This window comes from Dunckerocampus dactyliophorus, chromosome 6, assembly GCF_027744805.1.
Source record: "Dunckerocampus dactyliophorus isolate RoL2022-P2 chromosome 6, RoL_Ddac_1.1, whole genome shotgun sequence".
NCBI classification, from domain to species: Eukaryota; Metazoa; Chordata; class Actinopteri; order Syngnathiformes; family Syngnathidae; genus Dunckerocampus; species Dunckerocampus dactyliophorus.
In genome coordinates, this window is record NC_072824.1 from 32,462,799 (window position 1) to 32,479,651 (window position 16,853).

A 16,853-nucleotide genomic window follows, 5' to 3' on the forward strand; every position below is an offset into this window, starting at 1 on the left:
GTTTGCATGTTCTCCCCGTGTGTGGGGGGGTTTTATCCGGGTACTCCGGCTTCCTCCCACATTCCAAAAACATGCATGTTAGCTTCATTGGAGACTCTAAATGGTCCACAGGTATGAATGTGATTGGTTGTCTATATGTGCCCTGCCATTGGCTGGACACCAGTCCAGGGTGCACCCCACCTCTCGCACAAAGTCAGCTGGGATAGGCTCCAGCATGCCCCCATGACCCTAGGACCCTGCGGATAAGCGGCATAGAAGATGGATGATGGATGGATTTATTTGTCACTACAAGACTTGCAAAAATGAGTTAGAAGTGCAGTAAAAAGTCTGCTCTTGTTCTTTGGGCAGGTTATCTTGCTTATGTTAACAATAATGTCAGATTTGACCACAAGGAAAAGTGTCCTTTGTTATGATTGGTTGTGTTTTGAAGTAGTTTGGATGTCGTTCAGGATCAGGTCTCAACTGATTAGCCAAAGAAACGTGAAGGCTTAACTTTGTGTTGGGACACAAAACACGTGCGTAAGTCACGACGGCTGATGGTCCAACGCCTGCGGGCGAGTTTGCGACTTCTGGGAGATTTGAGATGGTGTCGCCGGCGCGCGCCACACTCTCCCCTCGGCTTTTTGGGTTTATTTATTTATTTATTTATTTTGGTGCTTCCAACCTGGTCCTTATCAATGAGATGCAGCTTTAGCAAACATTGCGTATAATTCCGTGGCAAAGCACAGCGGCGCTGGCTGATAAGCTCTTGGGAGCGGATGCTGTTGCGGCGGCGGCGGCGGCGGCGGCGGCAGCGGCGGCGCTGGAGCTAACTTTTGGATTCACCTCGCTGGAGGATGCCTAACAGGATACGTCTCAGCAGCACTTAGTCACTTGTAGAAAGTGTTTATAGACGCATAAATTAAAGCCGTCGTCGCATTTGCATTCTCCAGAGATGCGTCGTAAATATTTTTACAGTCAAACTCTGATGTGCCGTTCAAACTTCAGCCGGCTCACGGGAACCATTTTCTTCATGATTTAACGGCTCACTTGTGGTGTCCCGCAGGTACGACGGCGTGAAGATGTGCAGATCGATACTGAAATATTGATACCCCGATACCAGATCTTTAGCCTCTAAAATCAATAGTCAAATCAAAATATCGATACTTTGATACGTAAGTCATCTGAGGAACACAGTGCGAAGTCATTAGTGAGAGTTTGAATTGATTGTGAATTACTTTTCATTCTAGTAGTTCATAATTTTCTATTTTTTTCACTGTTTGAAACACAAGTTTGACATGATTGTGTCGTCTGTTTTTTCGGTTGTTGTGTAGTAGCTCGGCCACGGCATCGGGGTGCTCATTACGTCGATCACAAGCTACATGTCGGCAGTGTGGGTCGATCGCATAATGACATCGGTCAGCTGACATGAAGCTCCTCTCCTGATTCACTGTTGCTCCCCCCGAAGTGGTGAACAGACGCCTGAAACTACACACGGAGATGCAGCTTTCATCTTGATCATTCTGATCACGAGCAAAGTAACTCAGCGGTAAGACGCCTCATCTGTGGCAACAGTTATCCGTTCACTTGTGGCAGCCAGTTATGTAGAAAAAAATGTGACTTGTTTGATGGCTTTGCTTCGTGTCCTGAACTCCGCTATAGAAATGCGTGTTTTCTACACTTCTGTCTGTTAAACTATTATTTCATGACGAATTGGGAAACGGCGGCCATTGCTGAAAGCTTTTTAATACGTGGCCATGACTTCGGCTGCATTGTCTTCTGCATAACTACTTTCATTTCTTGTATGTCTGTAATGCAGTGGTTCTTAAACGGGGTTCAGTACCTCCAACAAGGTGAACAACCACTGCTGTAATGTTTAATAGCAAATGCTAACTGGACATAATGTCTCATGAATGCTACGTAGCTATTTTGACTGACATATTAGGACTCAGGTGATGTACACAACTAGTGAGGAATTTTGTGTAATTATTAGGGGTGCACTGGCCGATACGAGGGAATTATGAGGTCCTACCAATAAATCCAAGAACATAAAAAATACCTCCGATAACCAATCATTTCAATAAACGCTCCAGTGAGGCAAGGTTACCCGTACTGTGTGGGTGAGCAAATCAAGCGCTCCCTTTTCCCCTGCCTGTGAGATTAACGGCCTGTCCTGAGGTCACTTGTAAACAAACGTTCACTTTTGAGATTTAAGACTTTCACGTGCTAGTTGCACCGAATGCACCGCGATGAAGGGAGAAAAAACAATGAGCACACCAAAAAACCTTATCAGCCACCTGAAATGCGTTTGAAAAAGTCCTCCGTGGCGTTACACCGGCTGCTCGGAGCATGTGCCCGAATACAGTGCACCTTGCTGGACCAGGTGTCGCAGCGTGGAAGAACAAACATTCTCATTTTGCATCACTGTTTAAGACTTTTCCTTACATTTTAGCTCTAGATTTTATTCCCCACCAGAAAACGGGCCTGTGCTCAGTCATGCATGCAGCTATGCAATACATGTTGGTATGACATCCATACCAACACATGCACATCAAGACGTTTCATAACAATATTCACTTGTAACTTTAGTGGCTAATTTTGGAGAGTCTACCTTTTTTTAATACACCCCGTCATACACCATCAGACCCCCATTCTGCTTAATCGAAGTTGCATGGCTCGGCTGCTAGAGCGCTTGGTTTCCAACCCAGAGGTTGCTGGTTCACTTTAAGTGTGGTGCTCAGTTTCCAAAGTACTCTTACTTGCAGGTTCGTGGGATGTGGGAGGAAGCCAAATGGAGATTCGAACACTCGATCTCCTGGCTGTGAGGCCACCCTGCTATCCACCGTGCGGACCCCAAATGAATGTCTTTATTTTTCATTTCCTGCAAGTAGAAGCGCTGCCTGAAAGGCTTCTAGCTCTGCATGCGCTTTAAAATATTGTTCCTCAGATGTCGGTGTGAAAGTCATGCGTGTCGTTTGTGATTGTTTGTTGTTTACAATCACCTCATCAGCACTATTAATGCTGACTCAGCAGTTTCCACATCGTTTGTGTTGTCTAATATTCTTGTTCATAAGTGAGCAACGTGCACGAGAAGTGATTGGAAATTTGGCGCCACACGAGCAGCTGTCATGCAGGAACATGCCCCCCCCACCCCATCCCCCAAAAAACCCACACACTGGCGTGAAAGGAGAAGCATGTGCAGCGTAGCGGACTCTCAGTCTGTGCTGAGGTCGCCTCTATTTCTGGAGCAGACAGCCTGACTCCTGCAGGAACCGAGTGAAGGAAATGACAGACTAACACACAGAAAGAGGGACGCTTGGTTGCCAGTCGCTGTGGACCCGTATCCGACACACACACACACACACACACACACACACACACACACACACGAACATGGAAAAAAGAGGCAGGGAAGCGGAGGGGAGCTTGAGTGTGAGTTTACACCAAGTTCAAACCAAAACGACGTCACGGAGGCCCAATATATTTTATTTTTTTTAATATCTGCGTGCAAGCGCCAGTGCATCCATTTCATCCATTAAAGGAAAAGTACACTTTTTTTTATTTTGCCATGATCCACAATCCTTTTGTGCGACATAACACATATGTCTTTCTCTCTTTTCGAAAAGCTAAAAAAGTGGCAGGTAATTCATGCACTAAATGAGACACACCTTTTCCACCTAGAAAGCCTTCAGTTCAAACACCTCCAAAAACCTCCAGCAAGGTTTTATGGTTTTCTATCCGCGCTGAGAGCATGTAGCAACAGGCACATTCATGACAACATGCAATACTTACAGCATTTTGCCCTATTTTGGTCATTTTTAAACGTCCGTCCTGGGTGCATTGATTTCACATAGCAACACAGAAAGGAGCGCCACACCTGGCGTTAACTTTTCCAAACTCAAAAACAAAACCGCAGCAGCAGTGGCGGCAGCTCCAGAATGCAGCGTTAGCCGGTGTGGTGCGGCGAGGCGAGGCGAGACGTCACCTTGGCAGTAGCCGCATGGCGCATGCTGCAGTCGTGGTCAGTGTGGTCATGTCATCCATGAACGCTCCGATAGGTGGAAGGCGGGTTCCGTTCTAACTTTGATTTTATGTACATGTTGTGTGTTTTCGAATAAGAGATAGATCATGTCCACTTGTAACTTGCATGCTGAAAAAGTGTGTGCACCCCTGATGTAGTGTACATGAATAATGTACATAAATATAGTAAAGATATTACACATGTTTATATTTATAAATATATTTTCTATGTTTATAGTCAGAGCTAGATATGTGGGACGTGGACATTGTAACAGTAGCTTGCTGAAAATGTGTCAGCACCCCTGTTCTACAATATAATTCCCTCCGTTTGGGGTCCCAAAACCCCCAAAACAAACAAAAATGTCCCATGTTGATATTCCCGTGCCAGCTGAACTTGGTTGTTGTCACAATGTTCTTGGAAAAGGACAGAAGGAAGTGAAGTTTTGTAGATTTCAGGAGCTTGACGGGGAACTTTCTTTGACGGAAGTTTAGCTGGGGAATTTCAGGACATGTGCAAAATAGTTTTTGGGCTGTTGACGCTTTTGGTTGGCCAAGAACGACATCTCATTTCCTTCATGTGTAGCGCATGGAACTTAAGTCTGGCATTGAAGGTGGCAAAGAAGGAAAAACACACTTAGGGAGTTCAATTAGAATTCCTGCGACGCTTCCGCTTGTGTAAATGCTGACACCTCAACCTGCGGGGAAAAATAGAAGCTGATAAAAGCGGGCGTGATTCCGAGAGGGTGTTATAGATAGAAATATTTGCATAAAAAATATTCCAACCTTGCCGGCGTCGCTTGCTTTGCAATTTAAATAAGCCTTGTGTTTGTTTGCCGTGACTTTTAAGCGTCTTGTACTGCATTGTTTTCATCTGATGGTCCTTTATGGAAGATACTCCCAGCAAAATCAGAACTGGCAACAATGTATGTCTTTTGGCGCTGCTGTCTGTTTCTTTTGACAAAGACCTCAGAAGAAGTGGTAGGAAAGAATTTAACCCACCAATTCCGTCAGTGCCCCAAGTTACACCTCTACAGTGAACAGCCCCCTCTCCTGTAGTTGCCAGGTGCGTGGTCTCCAAAAGCAAATAGCAGATTAGACATTTTTTCAAATATATATATATATATATATATATATATTGATTTACTTTCATTATTATGCTTTTTTAAATTATTTATCCATCCATCTTCTTCCGCTTATCCGAGGACGGGTCGCGGGGGCAGCAGCCTAAGCAGGGAAGCCCAGACTGTCTTCTCCCCGGCTACTTCGTCCAGCCCCTCCCACCCAGCTCACTCTGCACCAGACCCCTTTGGCCCCGCCCACGAGTGGTGAGCTCACCACTCGTGCCCCACCTCCAGGCCTGGCTCCAGGGGGGGCCCCGGTGCCGATAGTTATCTGAATAACTGTTAATATGCTGCGTTAACATACCACCTATTCACGTCACGTTAACAGACGCCTACTTAGCATTTTATTGCTATCATTATACCTTGCCTTCCAAGATCAAATGTCTGTTCTTGGTCTCTGATTTTATCAAATACATTTCCCTCCAAAAATGCGACTTATAGTCCAGTGCGACTTATATATGTTTTTTGGGGGGGATGGCGCGACTTGTAGTCCGTAAAATACGGTCTGTGTGTTAACGTTTCAAAAGGTAACATTGGCGGTTTTAAAAAACAAATGCATTTGCTTGCTTTGACTTAAATACAAGCATAAGGAAATGAAATAAATACATACATAAAAGCATGAATATAAAACATTAAAACATTAGCTAAATAAAAGTGTGGAAAAAAATACAATATAATTACAGATCAATAAAAAAAGACTTCAATAAAAGTAAATCAATCAAATTTGTTTTGTGGGTTCCAACTAAATGACCTTCGGAAAATGAGCGTCCCAGGTTGAGACCAGTTGAGGAGCCCCCACTCAACTAACACCTCTAAACTCCTATTGGCCAATACAGTATAGGACACCCAATCAGAGCAAATAAGACATAATATCACCTCACACGTGTTAGCATGGGGAGAGTTCCTTCTTGCTTTTACTTGCTGTTCCTGTGCAGTACTTCCTGCGGTGGCCGCTGTCTCATCAATGTACCATTACTGACACCTGGTGGCCAATGTAGACTACATATCATCACTACGTCTTTGAATGTGTCTTGTGAATGCCTTTATATGTCTATTTTATTTCATTTAGTCATTTTCAGGCTTGAAAATGCTTCATTTAGGCCATAAATAACATCGCATTTGCTTCAATGTGCATTTTTTTTAAATTAATAATAGGTCATATTCAATTAATTGATTTTTAAATGTGATAGAGTGAAACCACACAAGTGGCAAAGGATTACTGTAATGACTTTTCACATTTAGGGAATATGACTTCTTGCCTGCTTCCAATCAACACCTCATCCTCTTTGTGCTTCAGCGAAAGTAACACCCTGGTGCTAATTAGATAGAATTCCAGCACTTACGGTGGTAATAAATGTCCAGGGTGTACCCCGCCTGTTGCCCCAAGTCTGCTGGGATAGGCTCCAGCATGCCCCCGCCACCCTAAAGAGGAGAAGCGGTATAGAAAATGGATGGATGAATGGATGAATGTTATTTTATTTATATCCAACGTGCTATGGTGATTTATATATATATATATATATATATATATATTATTTTAAATAAGGACATTGAATTTTGCAAGCGTGGAAAAGGTGTAAATGTCTTCCCGTTTGCCTGCACACTTTCCCAATTTCCCTAATGGGTTTTTTCATAGCGTGAGTAAAATTCGCCCCCGGCTCTCTCTAGCTGGCACATTATTGGGTCTCGCAGCAGCGTTACACTAATTCAGGTTGTGAAATGTCTCCAGTATATTTGCGTTACATTACTTGGCATCCCGCCTCGTGGACCCGTGACTCTGTTGCCGGCAGCCGCCTCCGCGTGGAAAGCTTTGCCGGTTCCGCCCGTCCTCTCGGTGATGATTGCAGCGCACACGGTTATGCAGGAGCATGGAACAAGCGTGTGCGAGAGGACGCCGTCACCCCCTCGTCTCTGAGACGAGAGGCGTGGAAATGAATGCGAGGACATGGAGGCTTGTTGTCAGAGCGGCTTGGCAGTCGGAGGGCGAGTGAACACCAGCCGTGTCAGTCGACACTCCCGTTTGTCTGTCAAGACTTTGGCCGAATGACGACTGCAGCATTTGCATCATGAAGACGTGAGATGTGTATTTATTATTTACTCAAAGAAATGGCCTTTTTCCCGCTGCTTTTCCGTGCGCAACGATGAAATAGGCCACATCGCTCATCTTAAATGTCCTCTATTTCCTTCTGTGGTGGACCCATGGAAGCAAGCAAATGAAAGCTGGAAATAGATTTCATATCTTCCAGGGCGCTAACAAAAACAATGGAAGAGAATGCGTGTCCACTGCATTTACTTCTCTGTAAGGAGGCATATTTTGTCCAAGTGGAGACTGAGGGCAGCAAGAAAAGAAGGTGCTGCAGCAAAGTGGAGACACAGCAACAGCTAATGTTAGCATGTGTCTTTATTTTTTTTCATTTATAGATGTGGATTAGAAGACACATTTTACCCAAGAGGAGACTAAGGGCCACTCCAGCAAAGTGGAGAGTGTGGAGTGTAATAGCACAGGGGCCAGAGCTGAGACACTGCAGCTGGGTAAGCTAACGTTAGCATTTGTGCTTATTTTTGTAATTTCTAGACGTGCCTTGGAAAAGACCATTTATCCAAGAGGAGACTAAGGGCCACTCCAGCAAAGTGGAGAGTGTGATGTGTCATAGTGCAGCAGCCAGAGCTGAGACACTGCAGCTGGGTAAGCTAACGTTAGCATTTGTGCTTATTTTTGTCATTTCTAGTCGTGCCTTGGAAAAGACATTTTACCCAAGAGGAGACTCAGGGCTGCTTCGGCAAAGCGGAGAGTGTGGAGTATAATACTGCAGCGTCCAGAGCTACAATAACAGCTACAGCGGGTGTGTTGATGCTGGTCATTTCTAGCTGTATATTAGAAGACACGTTTTATCCAAGAGGAGACTGAGGGCCACTACATCACAGTGGCGACTGTGGAGTATAATACTGCAGCAACAGCTACAGTTAACGTTAGCATGTGTGTTGCTGTCGGTCATTTCTAGCCGTGTATTAGAAGACACCGTTTTATCTAAGAGGAGACTGAGGGCCACTACAGCATAGAGGAGAGTGTGGAGCAGCGTCCACAGCTAGGACAACTGCAACAGTTAACAGTAGCATGTGTGTTTCCACATTGTGTGTGTATTAGCAGACACATTTTATCGGAGAAGAGACTAAGGGCAGCCAGGAAGCAGAGCACTGCAGAAAAGTGGAGACTGTGGAGTATATTACTGCTGCAGGTAAGCTAGCTTGTTATTTTGGTCATTTCAAGGCATGTGTCCTCACATTTTATTTATCAGTGTAAGAAACCTTTGGCTCCGCCTCTCTAGCTGATATTTCCACGTGGAGTGCGACCATAACCACTGGTGGGCTCATATATTGACCATAAAATGTGCTTTTCTATTTCCTCCATCAATTCAAGTGTCAAGTCTTATTTTCTCTGCTGGGTTAGGAGAGACCAGCTGAGGAGTGAAAACAAGGCTTCTTCCTACTCGGCGGGCTGTGTTTTCTTTTTAACGACATCCCTTCCTCATTGTAATTCCCAGCCCAAGATGGTTGTCACATATTCAACAGAGCTGTAAAGTCGTCTTCCCGGCCGCCGCGGCGAACGACACCCGCGGGAATCACCGCGCCGCTCCTTGTCAACAGCGGCGGCCATCAGCACGTCTGCCGCAGCGCGAGCCCACATTAACGCCGCGGCGGGCAGCTGTGCGCTCGAACGGAACATGGCGTAACTCGCCTGAGATCCGTTGGAAGCGAGCCCGGCAGGATGCGGTCGCCAAACGACGTCTGGAAAAGTCAACGTCCACCAAAGAAAACCGTTGACCTCCAATTACGCTGCTAATTTCAGGCATGTAGTTGAAAGATATACAGTGTTCATATATATATATATATATATATATATATATATATATATATATATATATATGGTCCACATGCGTCTAAATTGACAATGTATAACAGGGGTGTCCAAAGTTACTGTAATTTAAAAAGAAAAATAAAAAAATGGATGGAATAATCAGCTGGAACAAGAATAAAGTCAAAATATGAAAAGAAAAAGTTGAAAAAGGAAAAATGTGTACTTTTACAAGAATATTGTCGTAATATTATGAGGAAAAATAACATTTTAGTAGCATAAAGTTGAACTATTAAAGAAAGATGTTTATTTTTTTAAGTCGTAATATTGTGAAAGACAAACAATGGAACGACTAAAGTGGTCATTTTTGGAAAATCAGGCTGCAGAAACGGAGAATAAAGTGTAAATATGATGGGAATCAAGTCAGAATGACCAGAAAAAAAGTTTACAAGCACAAAGTTGGGAAAAAACATCAGAAATGGAAAAACAAACAAAAAAAAACAGCTGTAATTTTATGAGAATAAAGTCACAATATTAGGAGGGAAAATAGTCATTTTCTAACTCTTTCTAACGGTAATTTTACAAGAATAAACTCATAATATTTTGAAAAAAATAATGTCATTTTAGTAGCAAAGAGTTTAAAAATGAAAGAAAAATGATTTTGCTAGCGGCGGCCGTCTGTTTTGTCCCTGCTGGTACGCCGTAGCCTGCCTTTGTGACGTAGGAGTGTAAAGGTGGACTCTAGGGGTGTTATTTCATGTCTGCAGGGCTCTAATCATATTAAAACTCATATTTAGAAGTCAGAAACAGGTTTCCTGTACTGTCCTACAAAAATATTCCATTTATTAGTATTGAATCCTTTATTAATATTCATATTCATATTCATATTGAATTCAAGCACAGGGCTCTTGTCACATAGAGGATCTTCGAGTGGTGTGTTTGCAGCAGATCCTTAAAAACAGCAACCCATTCCTGTCATGTAGAGGATCTTTGACTAATGTGTCCTTAAAAACAGCAGAGCGCTGCAGTCATATGGACGCTTATTGACGCTTGTTTTTGCAGCAGGTCCTTTATGACAGCACAACACTCCTGTCACATAGAGGATCTTTGACTGGTGTTTTTGCAGCAGGTCCTTTGTGACAGCACAACACTCCTGTCACATAGAGGATCTTTGACTCACACCTTTGCAGCAGATCCTTAAAAAAGCAGCTGACCTTTCCTGTCACATAGAGGATCTTTGACGAGTGCCCTTAAAAACATCAGAGCGCCTGTCAGTTATAGAGAGGATCTTCGAGTGGTGTTTTTCCAGTAGATCCCTGCCAGTCCTCAGCGTCGTTCCTCAGTAGAACGTTCATGAAAGTGTAGTGCTGTTGTGTGCGTTTATGCAAGGTCAGCACTTTGCCGTGTTTTTCATCTCAAATCCATCCAAACACTCTCGGGCTCTGCGAGAAAATAATGAATAAAAACGCAATCCCTTTGTTTATTTATTTGTTTTCTTGGTAATTGTTTTCACGGCCGTCGCCTGCAGGCGTGCACAAGGACGGCGGTGAGCTAAATTCCCTCAAACGGCGAAAGCCAGATGGAACGCTTTCATCCAGTCAGCAAATCATTTGGCCTCAGATTGATGGGCGCTCACTTTGTCTGGCACACGTGCGCGCGCACGCGCGTGAGTGTGGGTGGTCCACATGCGCGTCTAAATTGACAATTCCCTCGGCACCGGCGAAAATATGTCATTTTGTCCTACCCAAGAACGTGCAAGATGGTGTGTTCACGGGAAAAAGGAATTGAGAAACTCCTCACCAATGTGCTGCATTGACGCTGTAATTTGGAACGACGAGGAGGACAAAGACATGAAGACGTGCTTTACAGAGACAAGGAACTCCCCCCGAAGGATCCTCCTCGCTATATGTTAGCTTGTCGCAGGTGCTAATTGCTGGAAAATCCTTTGGGTTCCTTTCGTGTTTCTGCAACAGCTTGTCCCTGATCCCGCAGGCTTACCGGACATCAAAGCACCCCTCAGGACGCAAATCCTCCTCTGTTGGCAGCACCGCCATAAAACTACAACATAAAACATAAAACATAAAACATATTACATAATATTTATGTATTGATTTACTAGGGACAATGCATATCAATGCACATCTGCAACCGATACACAATATAATCCATCCATCCATTTTCTATACCACTTCTTAGGGTCGCGGGGGCATGCTGGAGCCTATCCCAGCTGACTTCGGGCGACAGGCGGGGTACACCCTGCACTGGTGTCCAGCCAATGGCAGGGCACATATAGACAACCAATCACATTCATACCTATGGACCATTTAGAGTCTCCAATGAAGCTAACATGCATGTTTTTGGAATGTGGGAGGAAACCCACACACACACGGGGAAAACATGCAAACTCCACACAGAGATGCCCAAGGGAGAATCCAACCCAGGTCTTCTGTGTGACCAACATGCTAACCACTAGACCACCGTGCGGCCATAGAATATGATATTATTTTAATACAATAATAGTTATTATTATTATGTACATATAATAATATATCATAATTGTAGTAATACATCACACTATAATTGATCATTTTAATTATTTTCTTATATATACAGCAGGGGTGTCCAAAGCTTTTGCAGCGAGGGCCACTTGGATATTTACTGTAGCAAAGCAGCACATGGAGATGTGCTAAGAAGCTACCGTACACGTAGCTCAAGCTAAACCTTCACCTATTACAAAGGTGAAATGCTACTAAAAACTACGTTTTTCCGTAACAATGCGGGTTTATTCTTGTAAAATTGAGACTTTTGCTCTTCATTCGATTGTGACTTTTTTTCTTAATATTTTGACTTTATTCCCATAAAATGACAGCTGTTTTTTTTTCCATTTCTGCTGTTTTCTATTGTATTTTTTCATGACCCCACCAGGGATAAAGTTCATGCTCGTACTCGTATTAGGTAGTAATCATCATTTCCAGTAAAGCGCTAAGCGTTCATGGAAAAGCTCAGCGATTCTCCTCCGCTGCTTATTTGCAGCTTCTGGCAGCCGGCTCGCACTTCCTCAAGGGAACCATTCCACTAATTAAAGATGAATTCCATTATTACCTTGGAGTGGAGGTTGCTTTTTATTTGCAACATGAGAAGAAGCTCTTGGTTGAAAGCTTCGTGGTGAAAACAGAAGGCGGAGGATTTGTGTCACAAAGTAGCACAAAGAACATCGTCACTGCCGAGCGTCTCCGTCCCGGCGAAGCCGGCGCGCCACAAAGATGGCTGCCAGGTCACCACATGGCAGCCGCTCTAAACGGTTCCCAGCGTCACGGAGAACATTTGTAAATATTTGCCTTATTTCTTGCTTTTTATTAGCCTCCAACTTCCACATGCTTCACAGTAAAAACCCACAATAACACAGAAATGGAAAAAACATCATTTTTATCATCAACATACTTTGATGAAAATAATGTCATTTTAGCTGCATATAAAGTTGAAATATTAAAGAGAAAAATGTATTTTTTATGTTTTTTTTAGTTAGAATATTATGGGAATAGCCATAAGAATATTAAAAGAAAATGTACAAAGATTATTGAAGAAGGAAGCTAGAAGGAAGCTAACAACCAAAATGGGAAATATAGATACATTCTAATATATACTCTATATTATTATATAACATTTATATGATATTATATCTATACATACACATTATATGCATGAATAAATAAATAATACATATATATTTATATATATTATACATTTTTTATGTAATATATTTTTAATTAATACCAATGTTATGTAATGTAATAATATGACAAAAAAAACAAAACAAAATGGAAAATTAGGTTGGGAAAAAATGTAGAATATTATGGGATTAAAGTCATAATATTATGAAAATAAAATGTACATTTTTTTTTTTAAGTTGAAATACTGTGAAAATTTAAAACAAAAATAGCAAAAATGGGGGTAAAAACAGCAGAGAGTGAAGTTGATATTAACAACAGGCTTTTTCGTTGGGATGCAGTTTTTTCCTGGAAGAGCGTCTTCGCATGTCTACATGCGTTGCTTTACAAAATACCAAAGTGGCAAAGTCGCGTCCTTTCATTTTTCACCACGTCGGCCCTCGCTGGTAAAACGTTTGCACACGTGCGCACATGAAATACGTCGCTGCAATTGTTCCCTGCAGGAGGTCATTAGCAGGAGCACGAGCCTCCTTTTCATAAGCCGAGATTTGCCACCAAACTTTAGCGTTTGTTCTGCCACGATCCGCAGTTCGTGAAAAACAAAACGAACGATGAACTTTTGGGGTTTTCTTCATCGTCGTCTCCACGTTTTAGAAGAGAAAGCTGCAGTCGCTATTATCACACGAGTGGAATCCCAGCGGGAGCGGCAGTGGGGGGGCTGCTCCTTTAAAAAAAAAAAGAAGAAGAAGACGTGGATGTGGGAAGGCAGGAACCTTGACTAATAACCCGCATGTGATGTTAGAGTTTGACTCCGAGCCTTTGAAGGATCTCGCAGTTACTCTCGTAATTACTTCATTGATTACTTTGGCTGCAAAGTACAATTTTTACAAAGTCGGCTCGAGTGAAGATTGTGGCCTTTGTAGCGAAGACGCGACACTAACTGGTGGGAGAATGACTCATTTTTAAGGACTTTTTTGAAGGTGTTCAAAATACTCAAAAGGTTCGCCAACAATTTTTTTTACATATTTATTTTCCTTAATTTGCATATTTTGAATGCTACTTTTTCTGTAAAGTGATTGCCCCCCTGTTAAAACATAACTTAACTGAGATAAATTGAGATCTATCAGAGTGGAAAAGGTTATAAAGCCATTTGTAAAGCTTTGGGACTCCAGCCAACCACAGTGAGAGCCATTATCCACAAATGGCCAAAACATGGAACAGTGGTGAACCTTCCCAGGAGCGGCCGGCCAACCAAAATGACCCCAAGAGCGCAGCGATGACTCATCCAAGAGGTCACAAAAGACCCCACAACAACATCCAAAGAACTGCAGGCCTCACTTGCCTCAGTTAAGGTCAGTGTTCATGACTCCACCATAAGAAAGACACTGGGCAAAAACGGCCTGCTTGGCAGAGTTCCAAGACCAAAACCACTGCTGAACAAAAAGAACATTAAGGCTCGTCTCCATTTTGCCAGAAATCATCTTGATGATCCCCAAGACCTTTGGGAAAATACTCTGTGGTCTGACGAGACAAAAGTTGAACTTTTTGGAAGGTGTGTGTCCCATTACATCTGGCGTAAAAGTAACACAGTATTTCAGAAAAAGAACATCATAGCAACAGTAAAATATGGTGGTGGTAGTGTGATGGTCTGGGGCTGTTTTGCTGCTTCAGGACCCGAAAGACTTGCTGTGATAAATGGAAGCATGAATTGTGCTGAAGGAGAATGTCCGGCCATCTGTTGGTGACCTCAAGCTGAAAGCAACTTGGGTTCTGCAGCAGGACAATGATCCAAAACACACCAGTCCACCTCTGAATGGATGAAGACTTTGGAGTGGTCTAGTCCAAGTCCTGACCTGAATCCTATTGAGATGCTGTGGCATGACCTTCAAAAGGCGCTTGATGCTGGAAAAGCCTCCAATGTGGCTGAATGACAACAATTCTGCAAAGACGAGTGGGCAAAAATTCCTCCAAAGCGCTGTAAGTTTTTTTTTCTCCCTTAAAAATAAAAGTTTAATTTAAAAACTGCATTTTGTGTTGAGTTGTGTTGTCATTGACTCATGTGTGGCAAACATGCAGAAAAATCAGAAACTTTCTCTACTGTATATACAGTACAGTATTTATATGTGTTTTTATTTTTACTGATGCCTTTTCATTTTCATTTCATAGAAAATGACAAAGTAAATTTTATCACAATTTTCATTTCCATCCATCCATCCATTTTCTATGCCGCTTATCTCATTTGGGTCGCGGGGGTATGCTGGAGCCTATCCCAGATGACTTCAGGCACATTTTTAAAAAATATGTGTTTAAACGTCTACAGTATATTCTCATGTTCTAATTTTGACTTTGCTTCATTTTTACTGTCAAACGTGAACATTCTAGAAATGGAAGACCCAGGAAGGCACGGTCAGGCAATGTCTTCATGTTCATGCAGCAGAAAATAGCACAAATAATATGTATCCCATGTTATATTTTCTGTTTTCATTTGATTTCTTTATTTATTTTTGGTTGAGCAGGAATATTACAGAAACAGTCCCAAGATGGAATGCTCAGGTAAAACCTTTTTATTGCAGTTTATTAACATGGCACTCATCCAACCACACCAGTCATATTTTGCTGTCGTTCTATGAATTGTATCCCATTTTTACCATCAGTGAATATTGGAACGGTCCGGCAATGTGCACTCACAGGAATTTAGCAGAATCATACGAAAATGTACGGAATATGACATAAAGAAGCAAGTATGTGTCAGTAATTAGTAGAAAAACTTTTCCAGGCTGTGAGCTTGATGTGTTTTTAATTTGTGTACGCGATGAAAGAAAATGAAAGAAGCCATGAAAGTCTCCTTCAAGTCCACCTGGCAACTAAAACACAAAGCGCTTTGGAATCTGTCGCCTCGGGGTCCTTTACTTTCGACACTGAGCGAGCGCTTGGCGTCAAGGCAGAGGAACACCCTCCCGCGTTGGCTGACGGACCATCTGAGGGTGGGTGGCCATCTGCCACAAGCGCCTGGGTGGAGAGTAGACGTGGCCCTTGGCTTTGAAGCCTTCCCAGTTAGGTTAGACATCGAAAAACAAAGCACTGACATGTGGCGCGTTCTCCAGCGCTAGGAAGTAGGGCGCTAACCGTGTCGCAAAGCCCCCTAGTGGACGAAAAAGGCATGAGCGTTACAGTTCTCGCTTCAGAGATGCAGAGAAATATGCTGTAGTTGCGTGCGGTTTAGCAATATTGTCAGTCTGTTTTTGTGGTGCAATAAAATCCAGTTTTACAGATAAAAACACATTTAGCACCAGAAACTCTTTCAATGCTGCAATGAACGCCTCTTCAATTAACCGCAGGGTCTCCAAGAGCAAAGAACCGCCAATTACTCTCATGAGTTATTAATAGCTGTGGCTGTAGGCAAACTGCTGATGTCGCTTAGTAACACCGCAAGACAACAGCCGCTGCATGTGATTAGCACCTGCGGCTAGCTCTGCATGCGCTTGAAAAGACTGGTCATGAATGTCTCGCCATGCGGTTGTGTGCAATCAACTCGTGCCGACTCCGTAGCGCTGTCACAACATTGGTTGTGTGGCTGCTGTGTTGTGCGATATGCTTGCTCGTAAGCGACCATGTGGTCCAAAAAAACCTCCACACTTTCTCATGCACTCCAAATCATTATTTCAAAAAATGTAAGAAAACATTTTAATCAAATCGTAATTTAATTTCTATGTAAATATATATTTAGATCTATATAATATGTCTTACAATATAATAAAGAATTACAATAATATAATACTAATATTACATTATTAGTATTATATATTAGTATATTTTATATATAAAATATCTGGTATTTGATTTGATAAAAATGTAATTAATTAAATTAAATCTTAAGTTTTATTGTTAATGCTCTTTTAATGCCGGATAATTACAACATTTACTGTATTTTATCCCCTTAAAATACCCTTGATAACCATTCTAATAGTAATAAAATAATAAAAGTACAAATAATCATTTATATCAAGCAATATATTTATTAATTATTATTATTCATTCATTTATATCAAGTTTGTTAGCTTCTGAGCTGCTTTAGCCTGCTAGCTAGCACATCCCCTGTTTGATTGTAGAAGTCAAATCCAAAAAAGAAATGAAACTGCACAGTTTGTGCCTGTAAAACAAACATAAGTCAAGACATTCAAGGAAGACGTTTTGACTTTGAAGACAATTTTA

General features: G+C 42.3%; 1 long non-coding RNA gene across 2 annotated transcripts; it reads left to right on the plus strand.

Moving 5' to 3' along the window:
• The first annotated feature begins 6,908 nt into the window (after positions 1-6,908).
• LOC129183258 (uncharacterized) lies at positions 6,909-16,395 on the plus strand. Of its 2 annotated transcripts, XR_008570762.1 has the most exons (4): positions 6,909-7,194; positions 7,542-7,652; positions 7,850-7,963; positions 8,266-16,395. It is a non-coding gene; the product is annotated as an uncharacterized LOC129183258 (long non-coding RNA). The 2 variants fall into 2 exon arrangements; XR_008570761.1 differs by having other exon boundaries at positions 7,850-16,395.
• Positions 16,396-16,853: the final 458 nt, after the last annotated feature.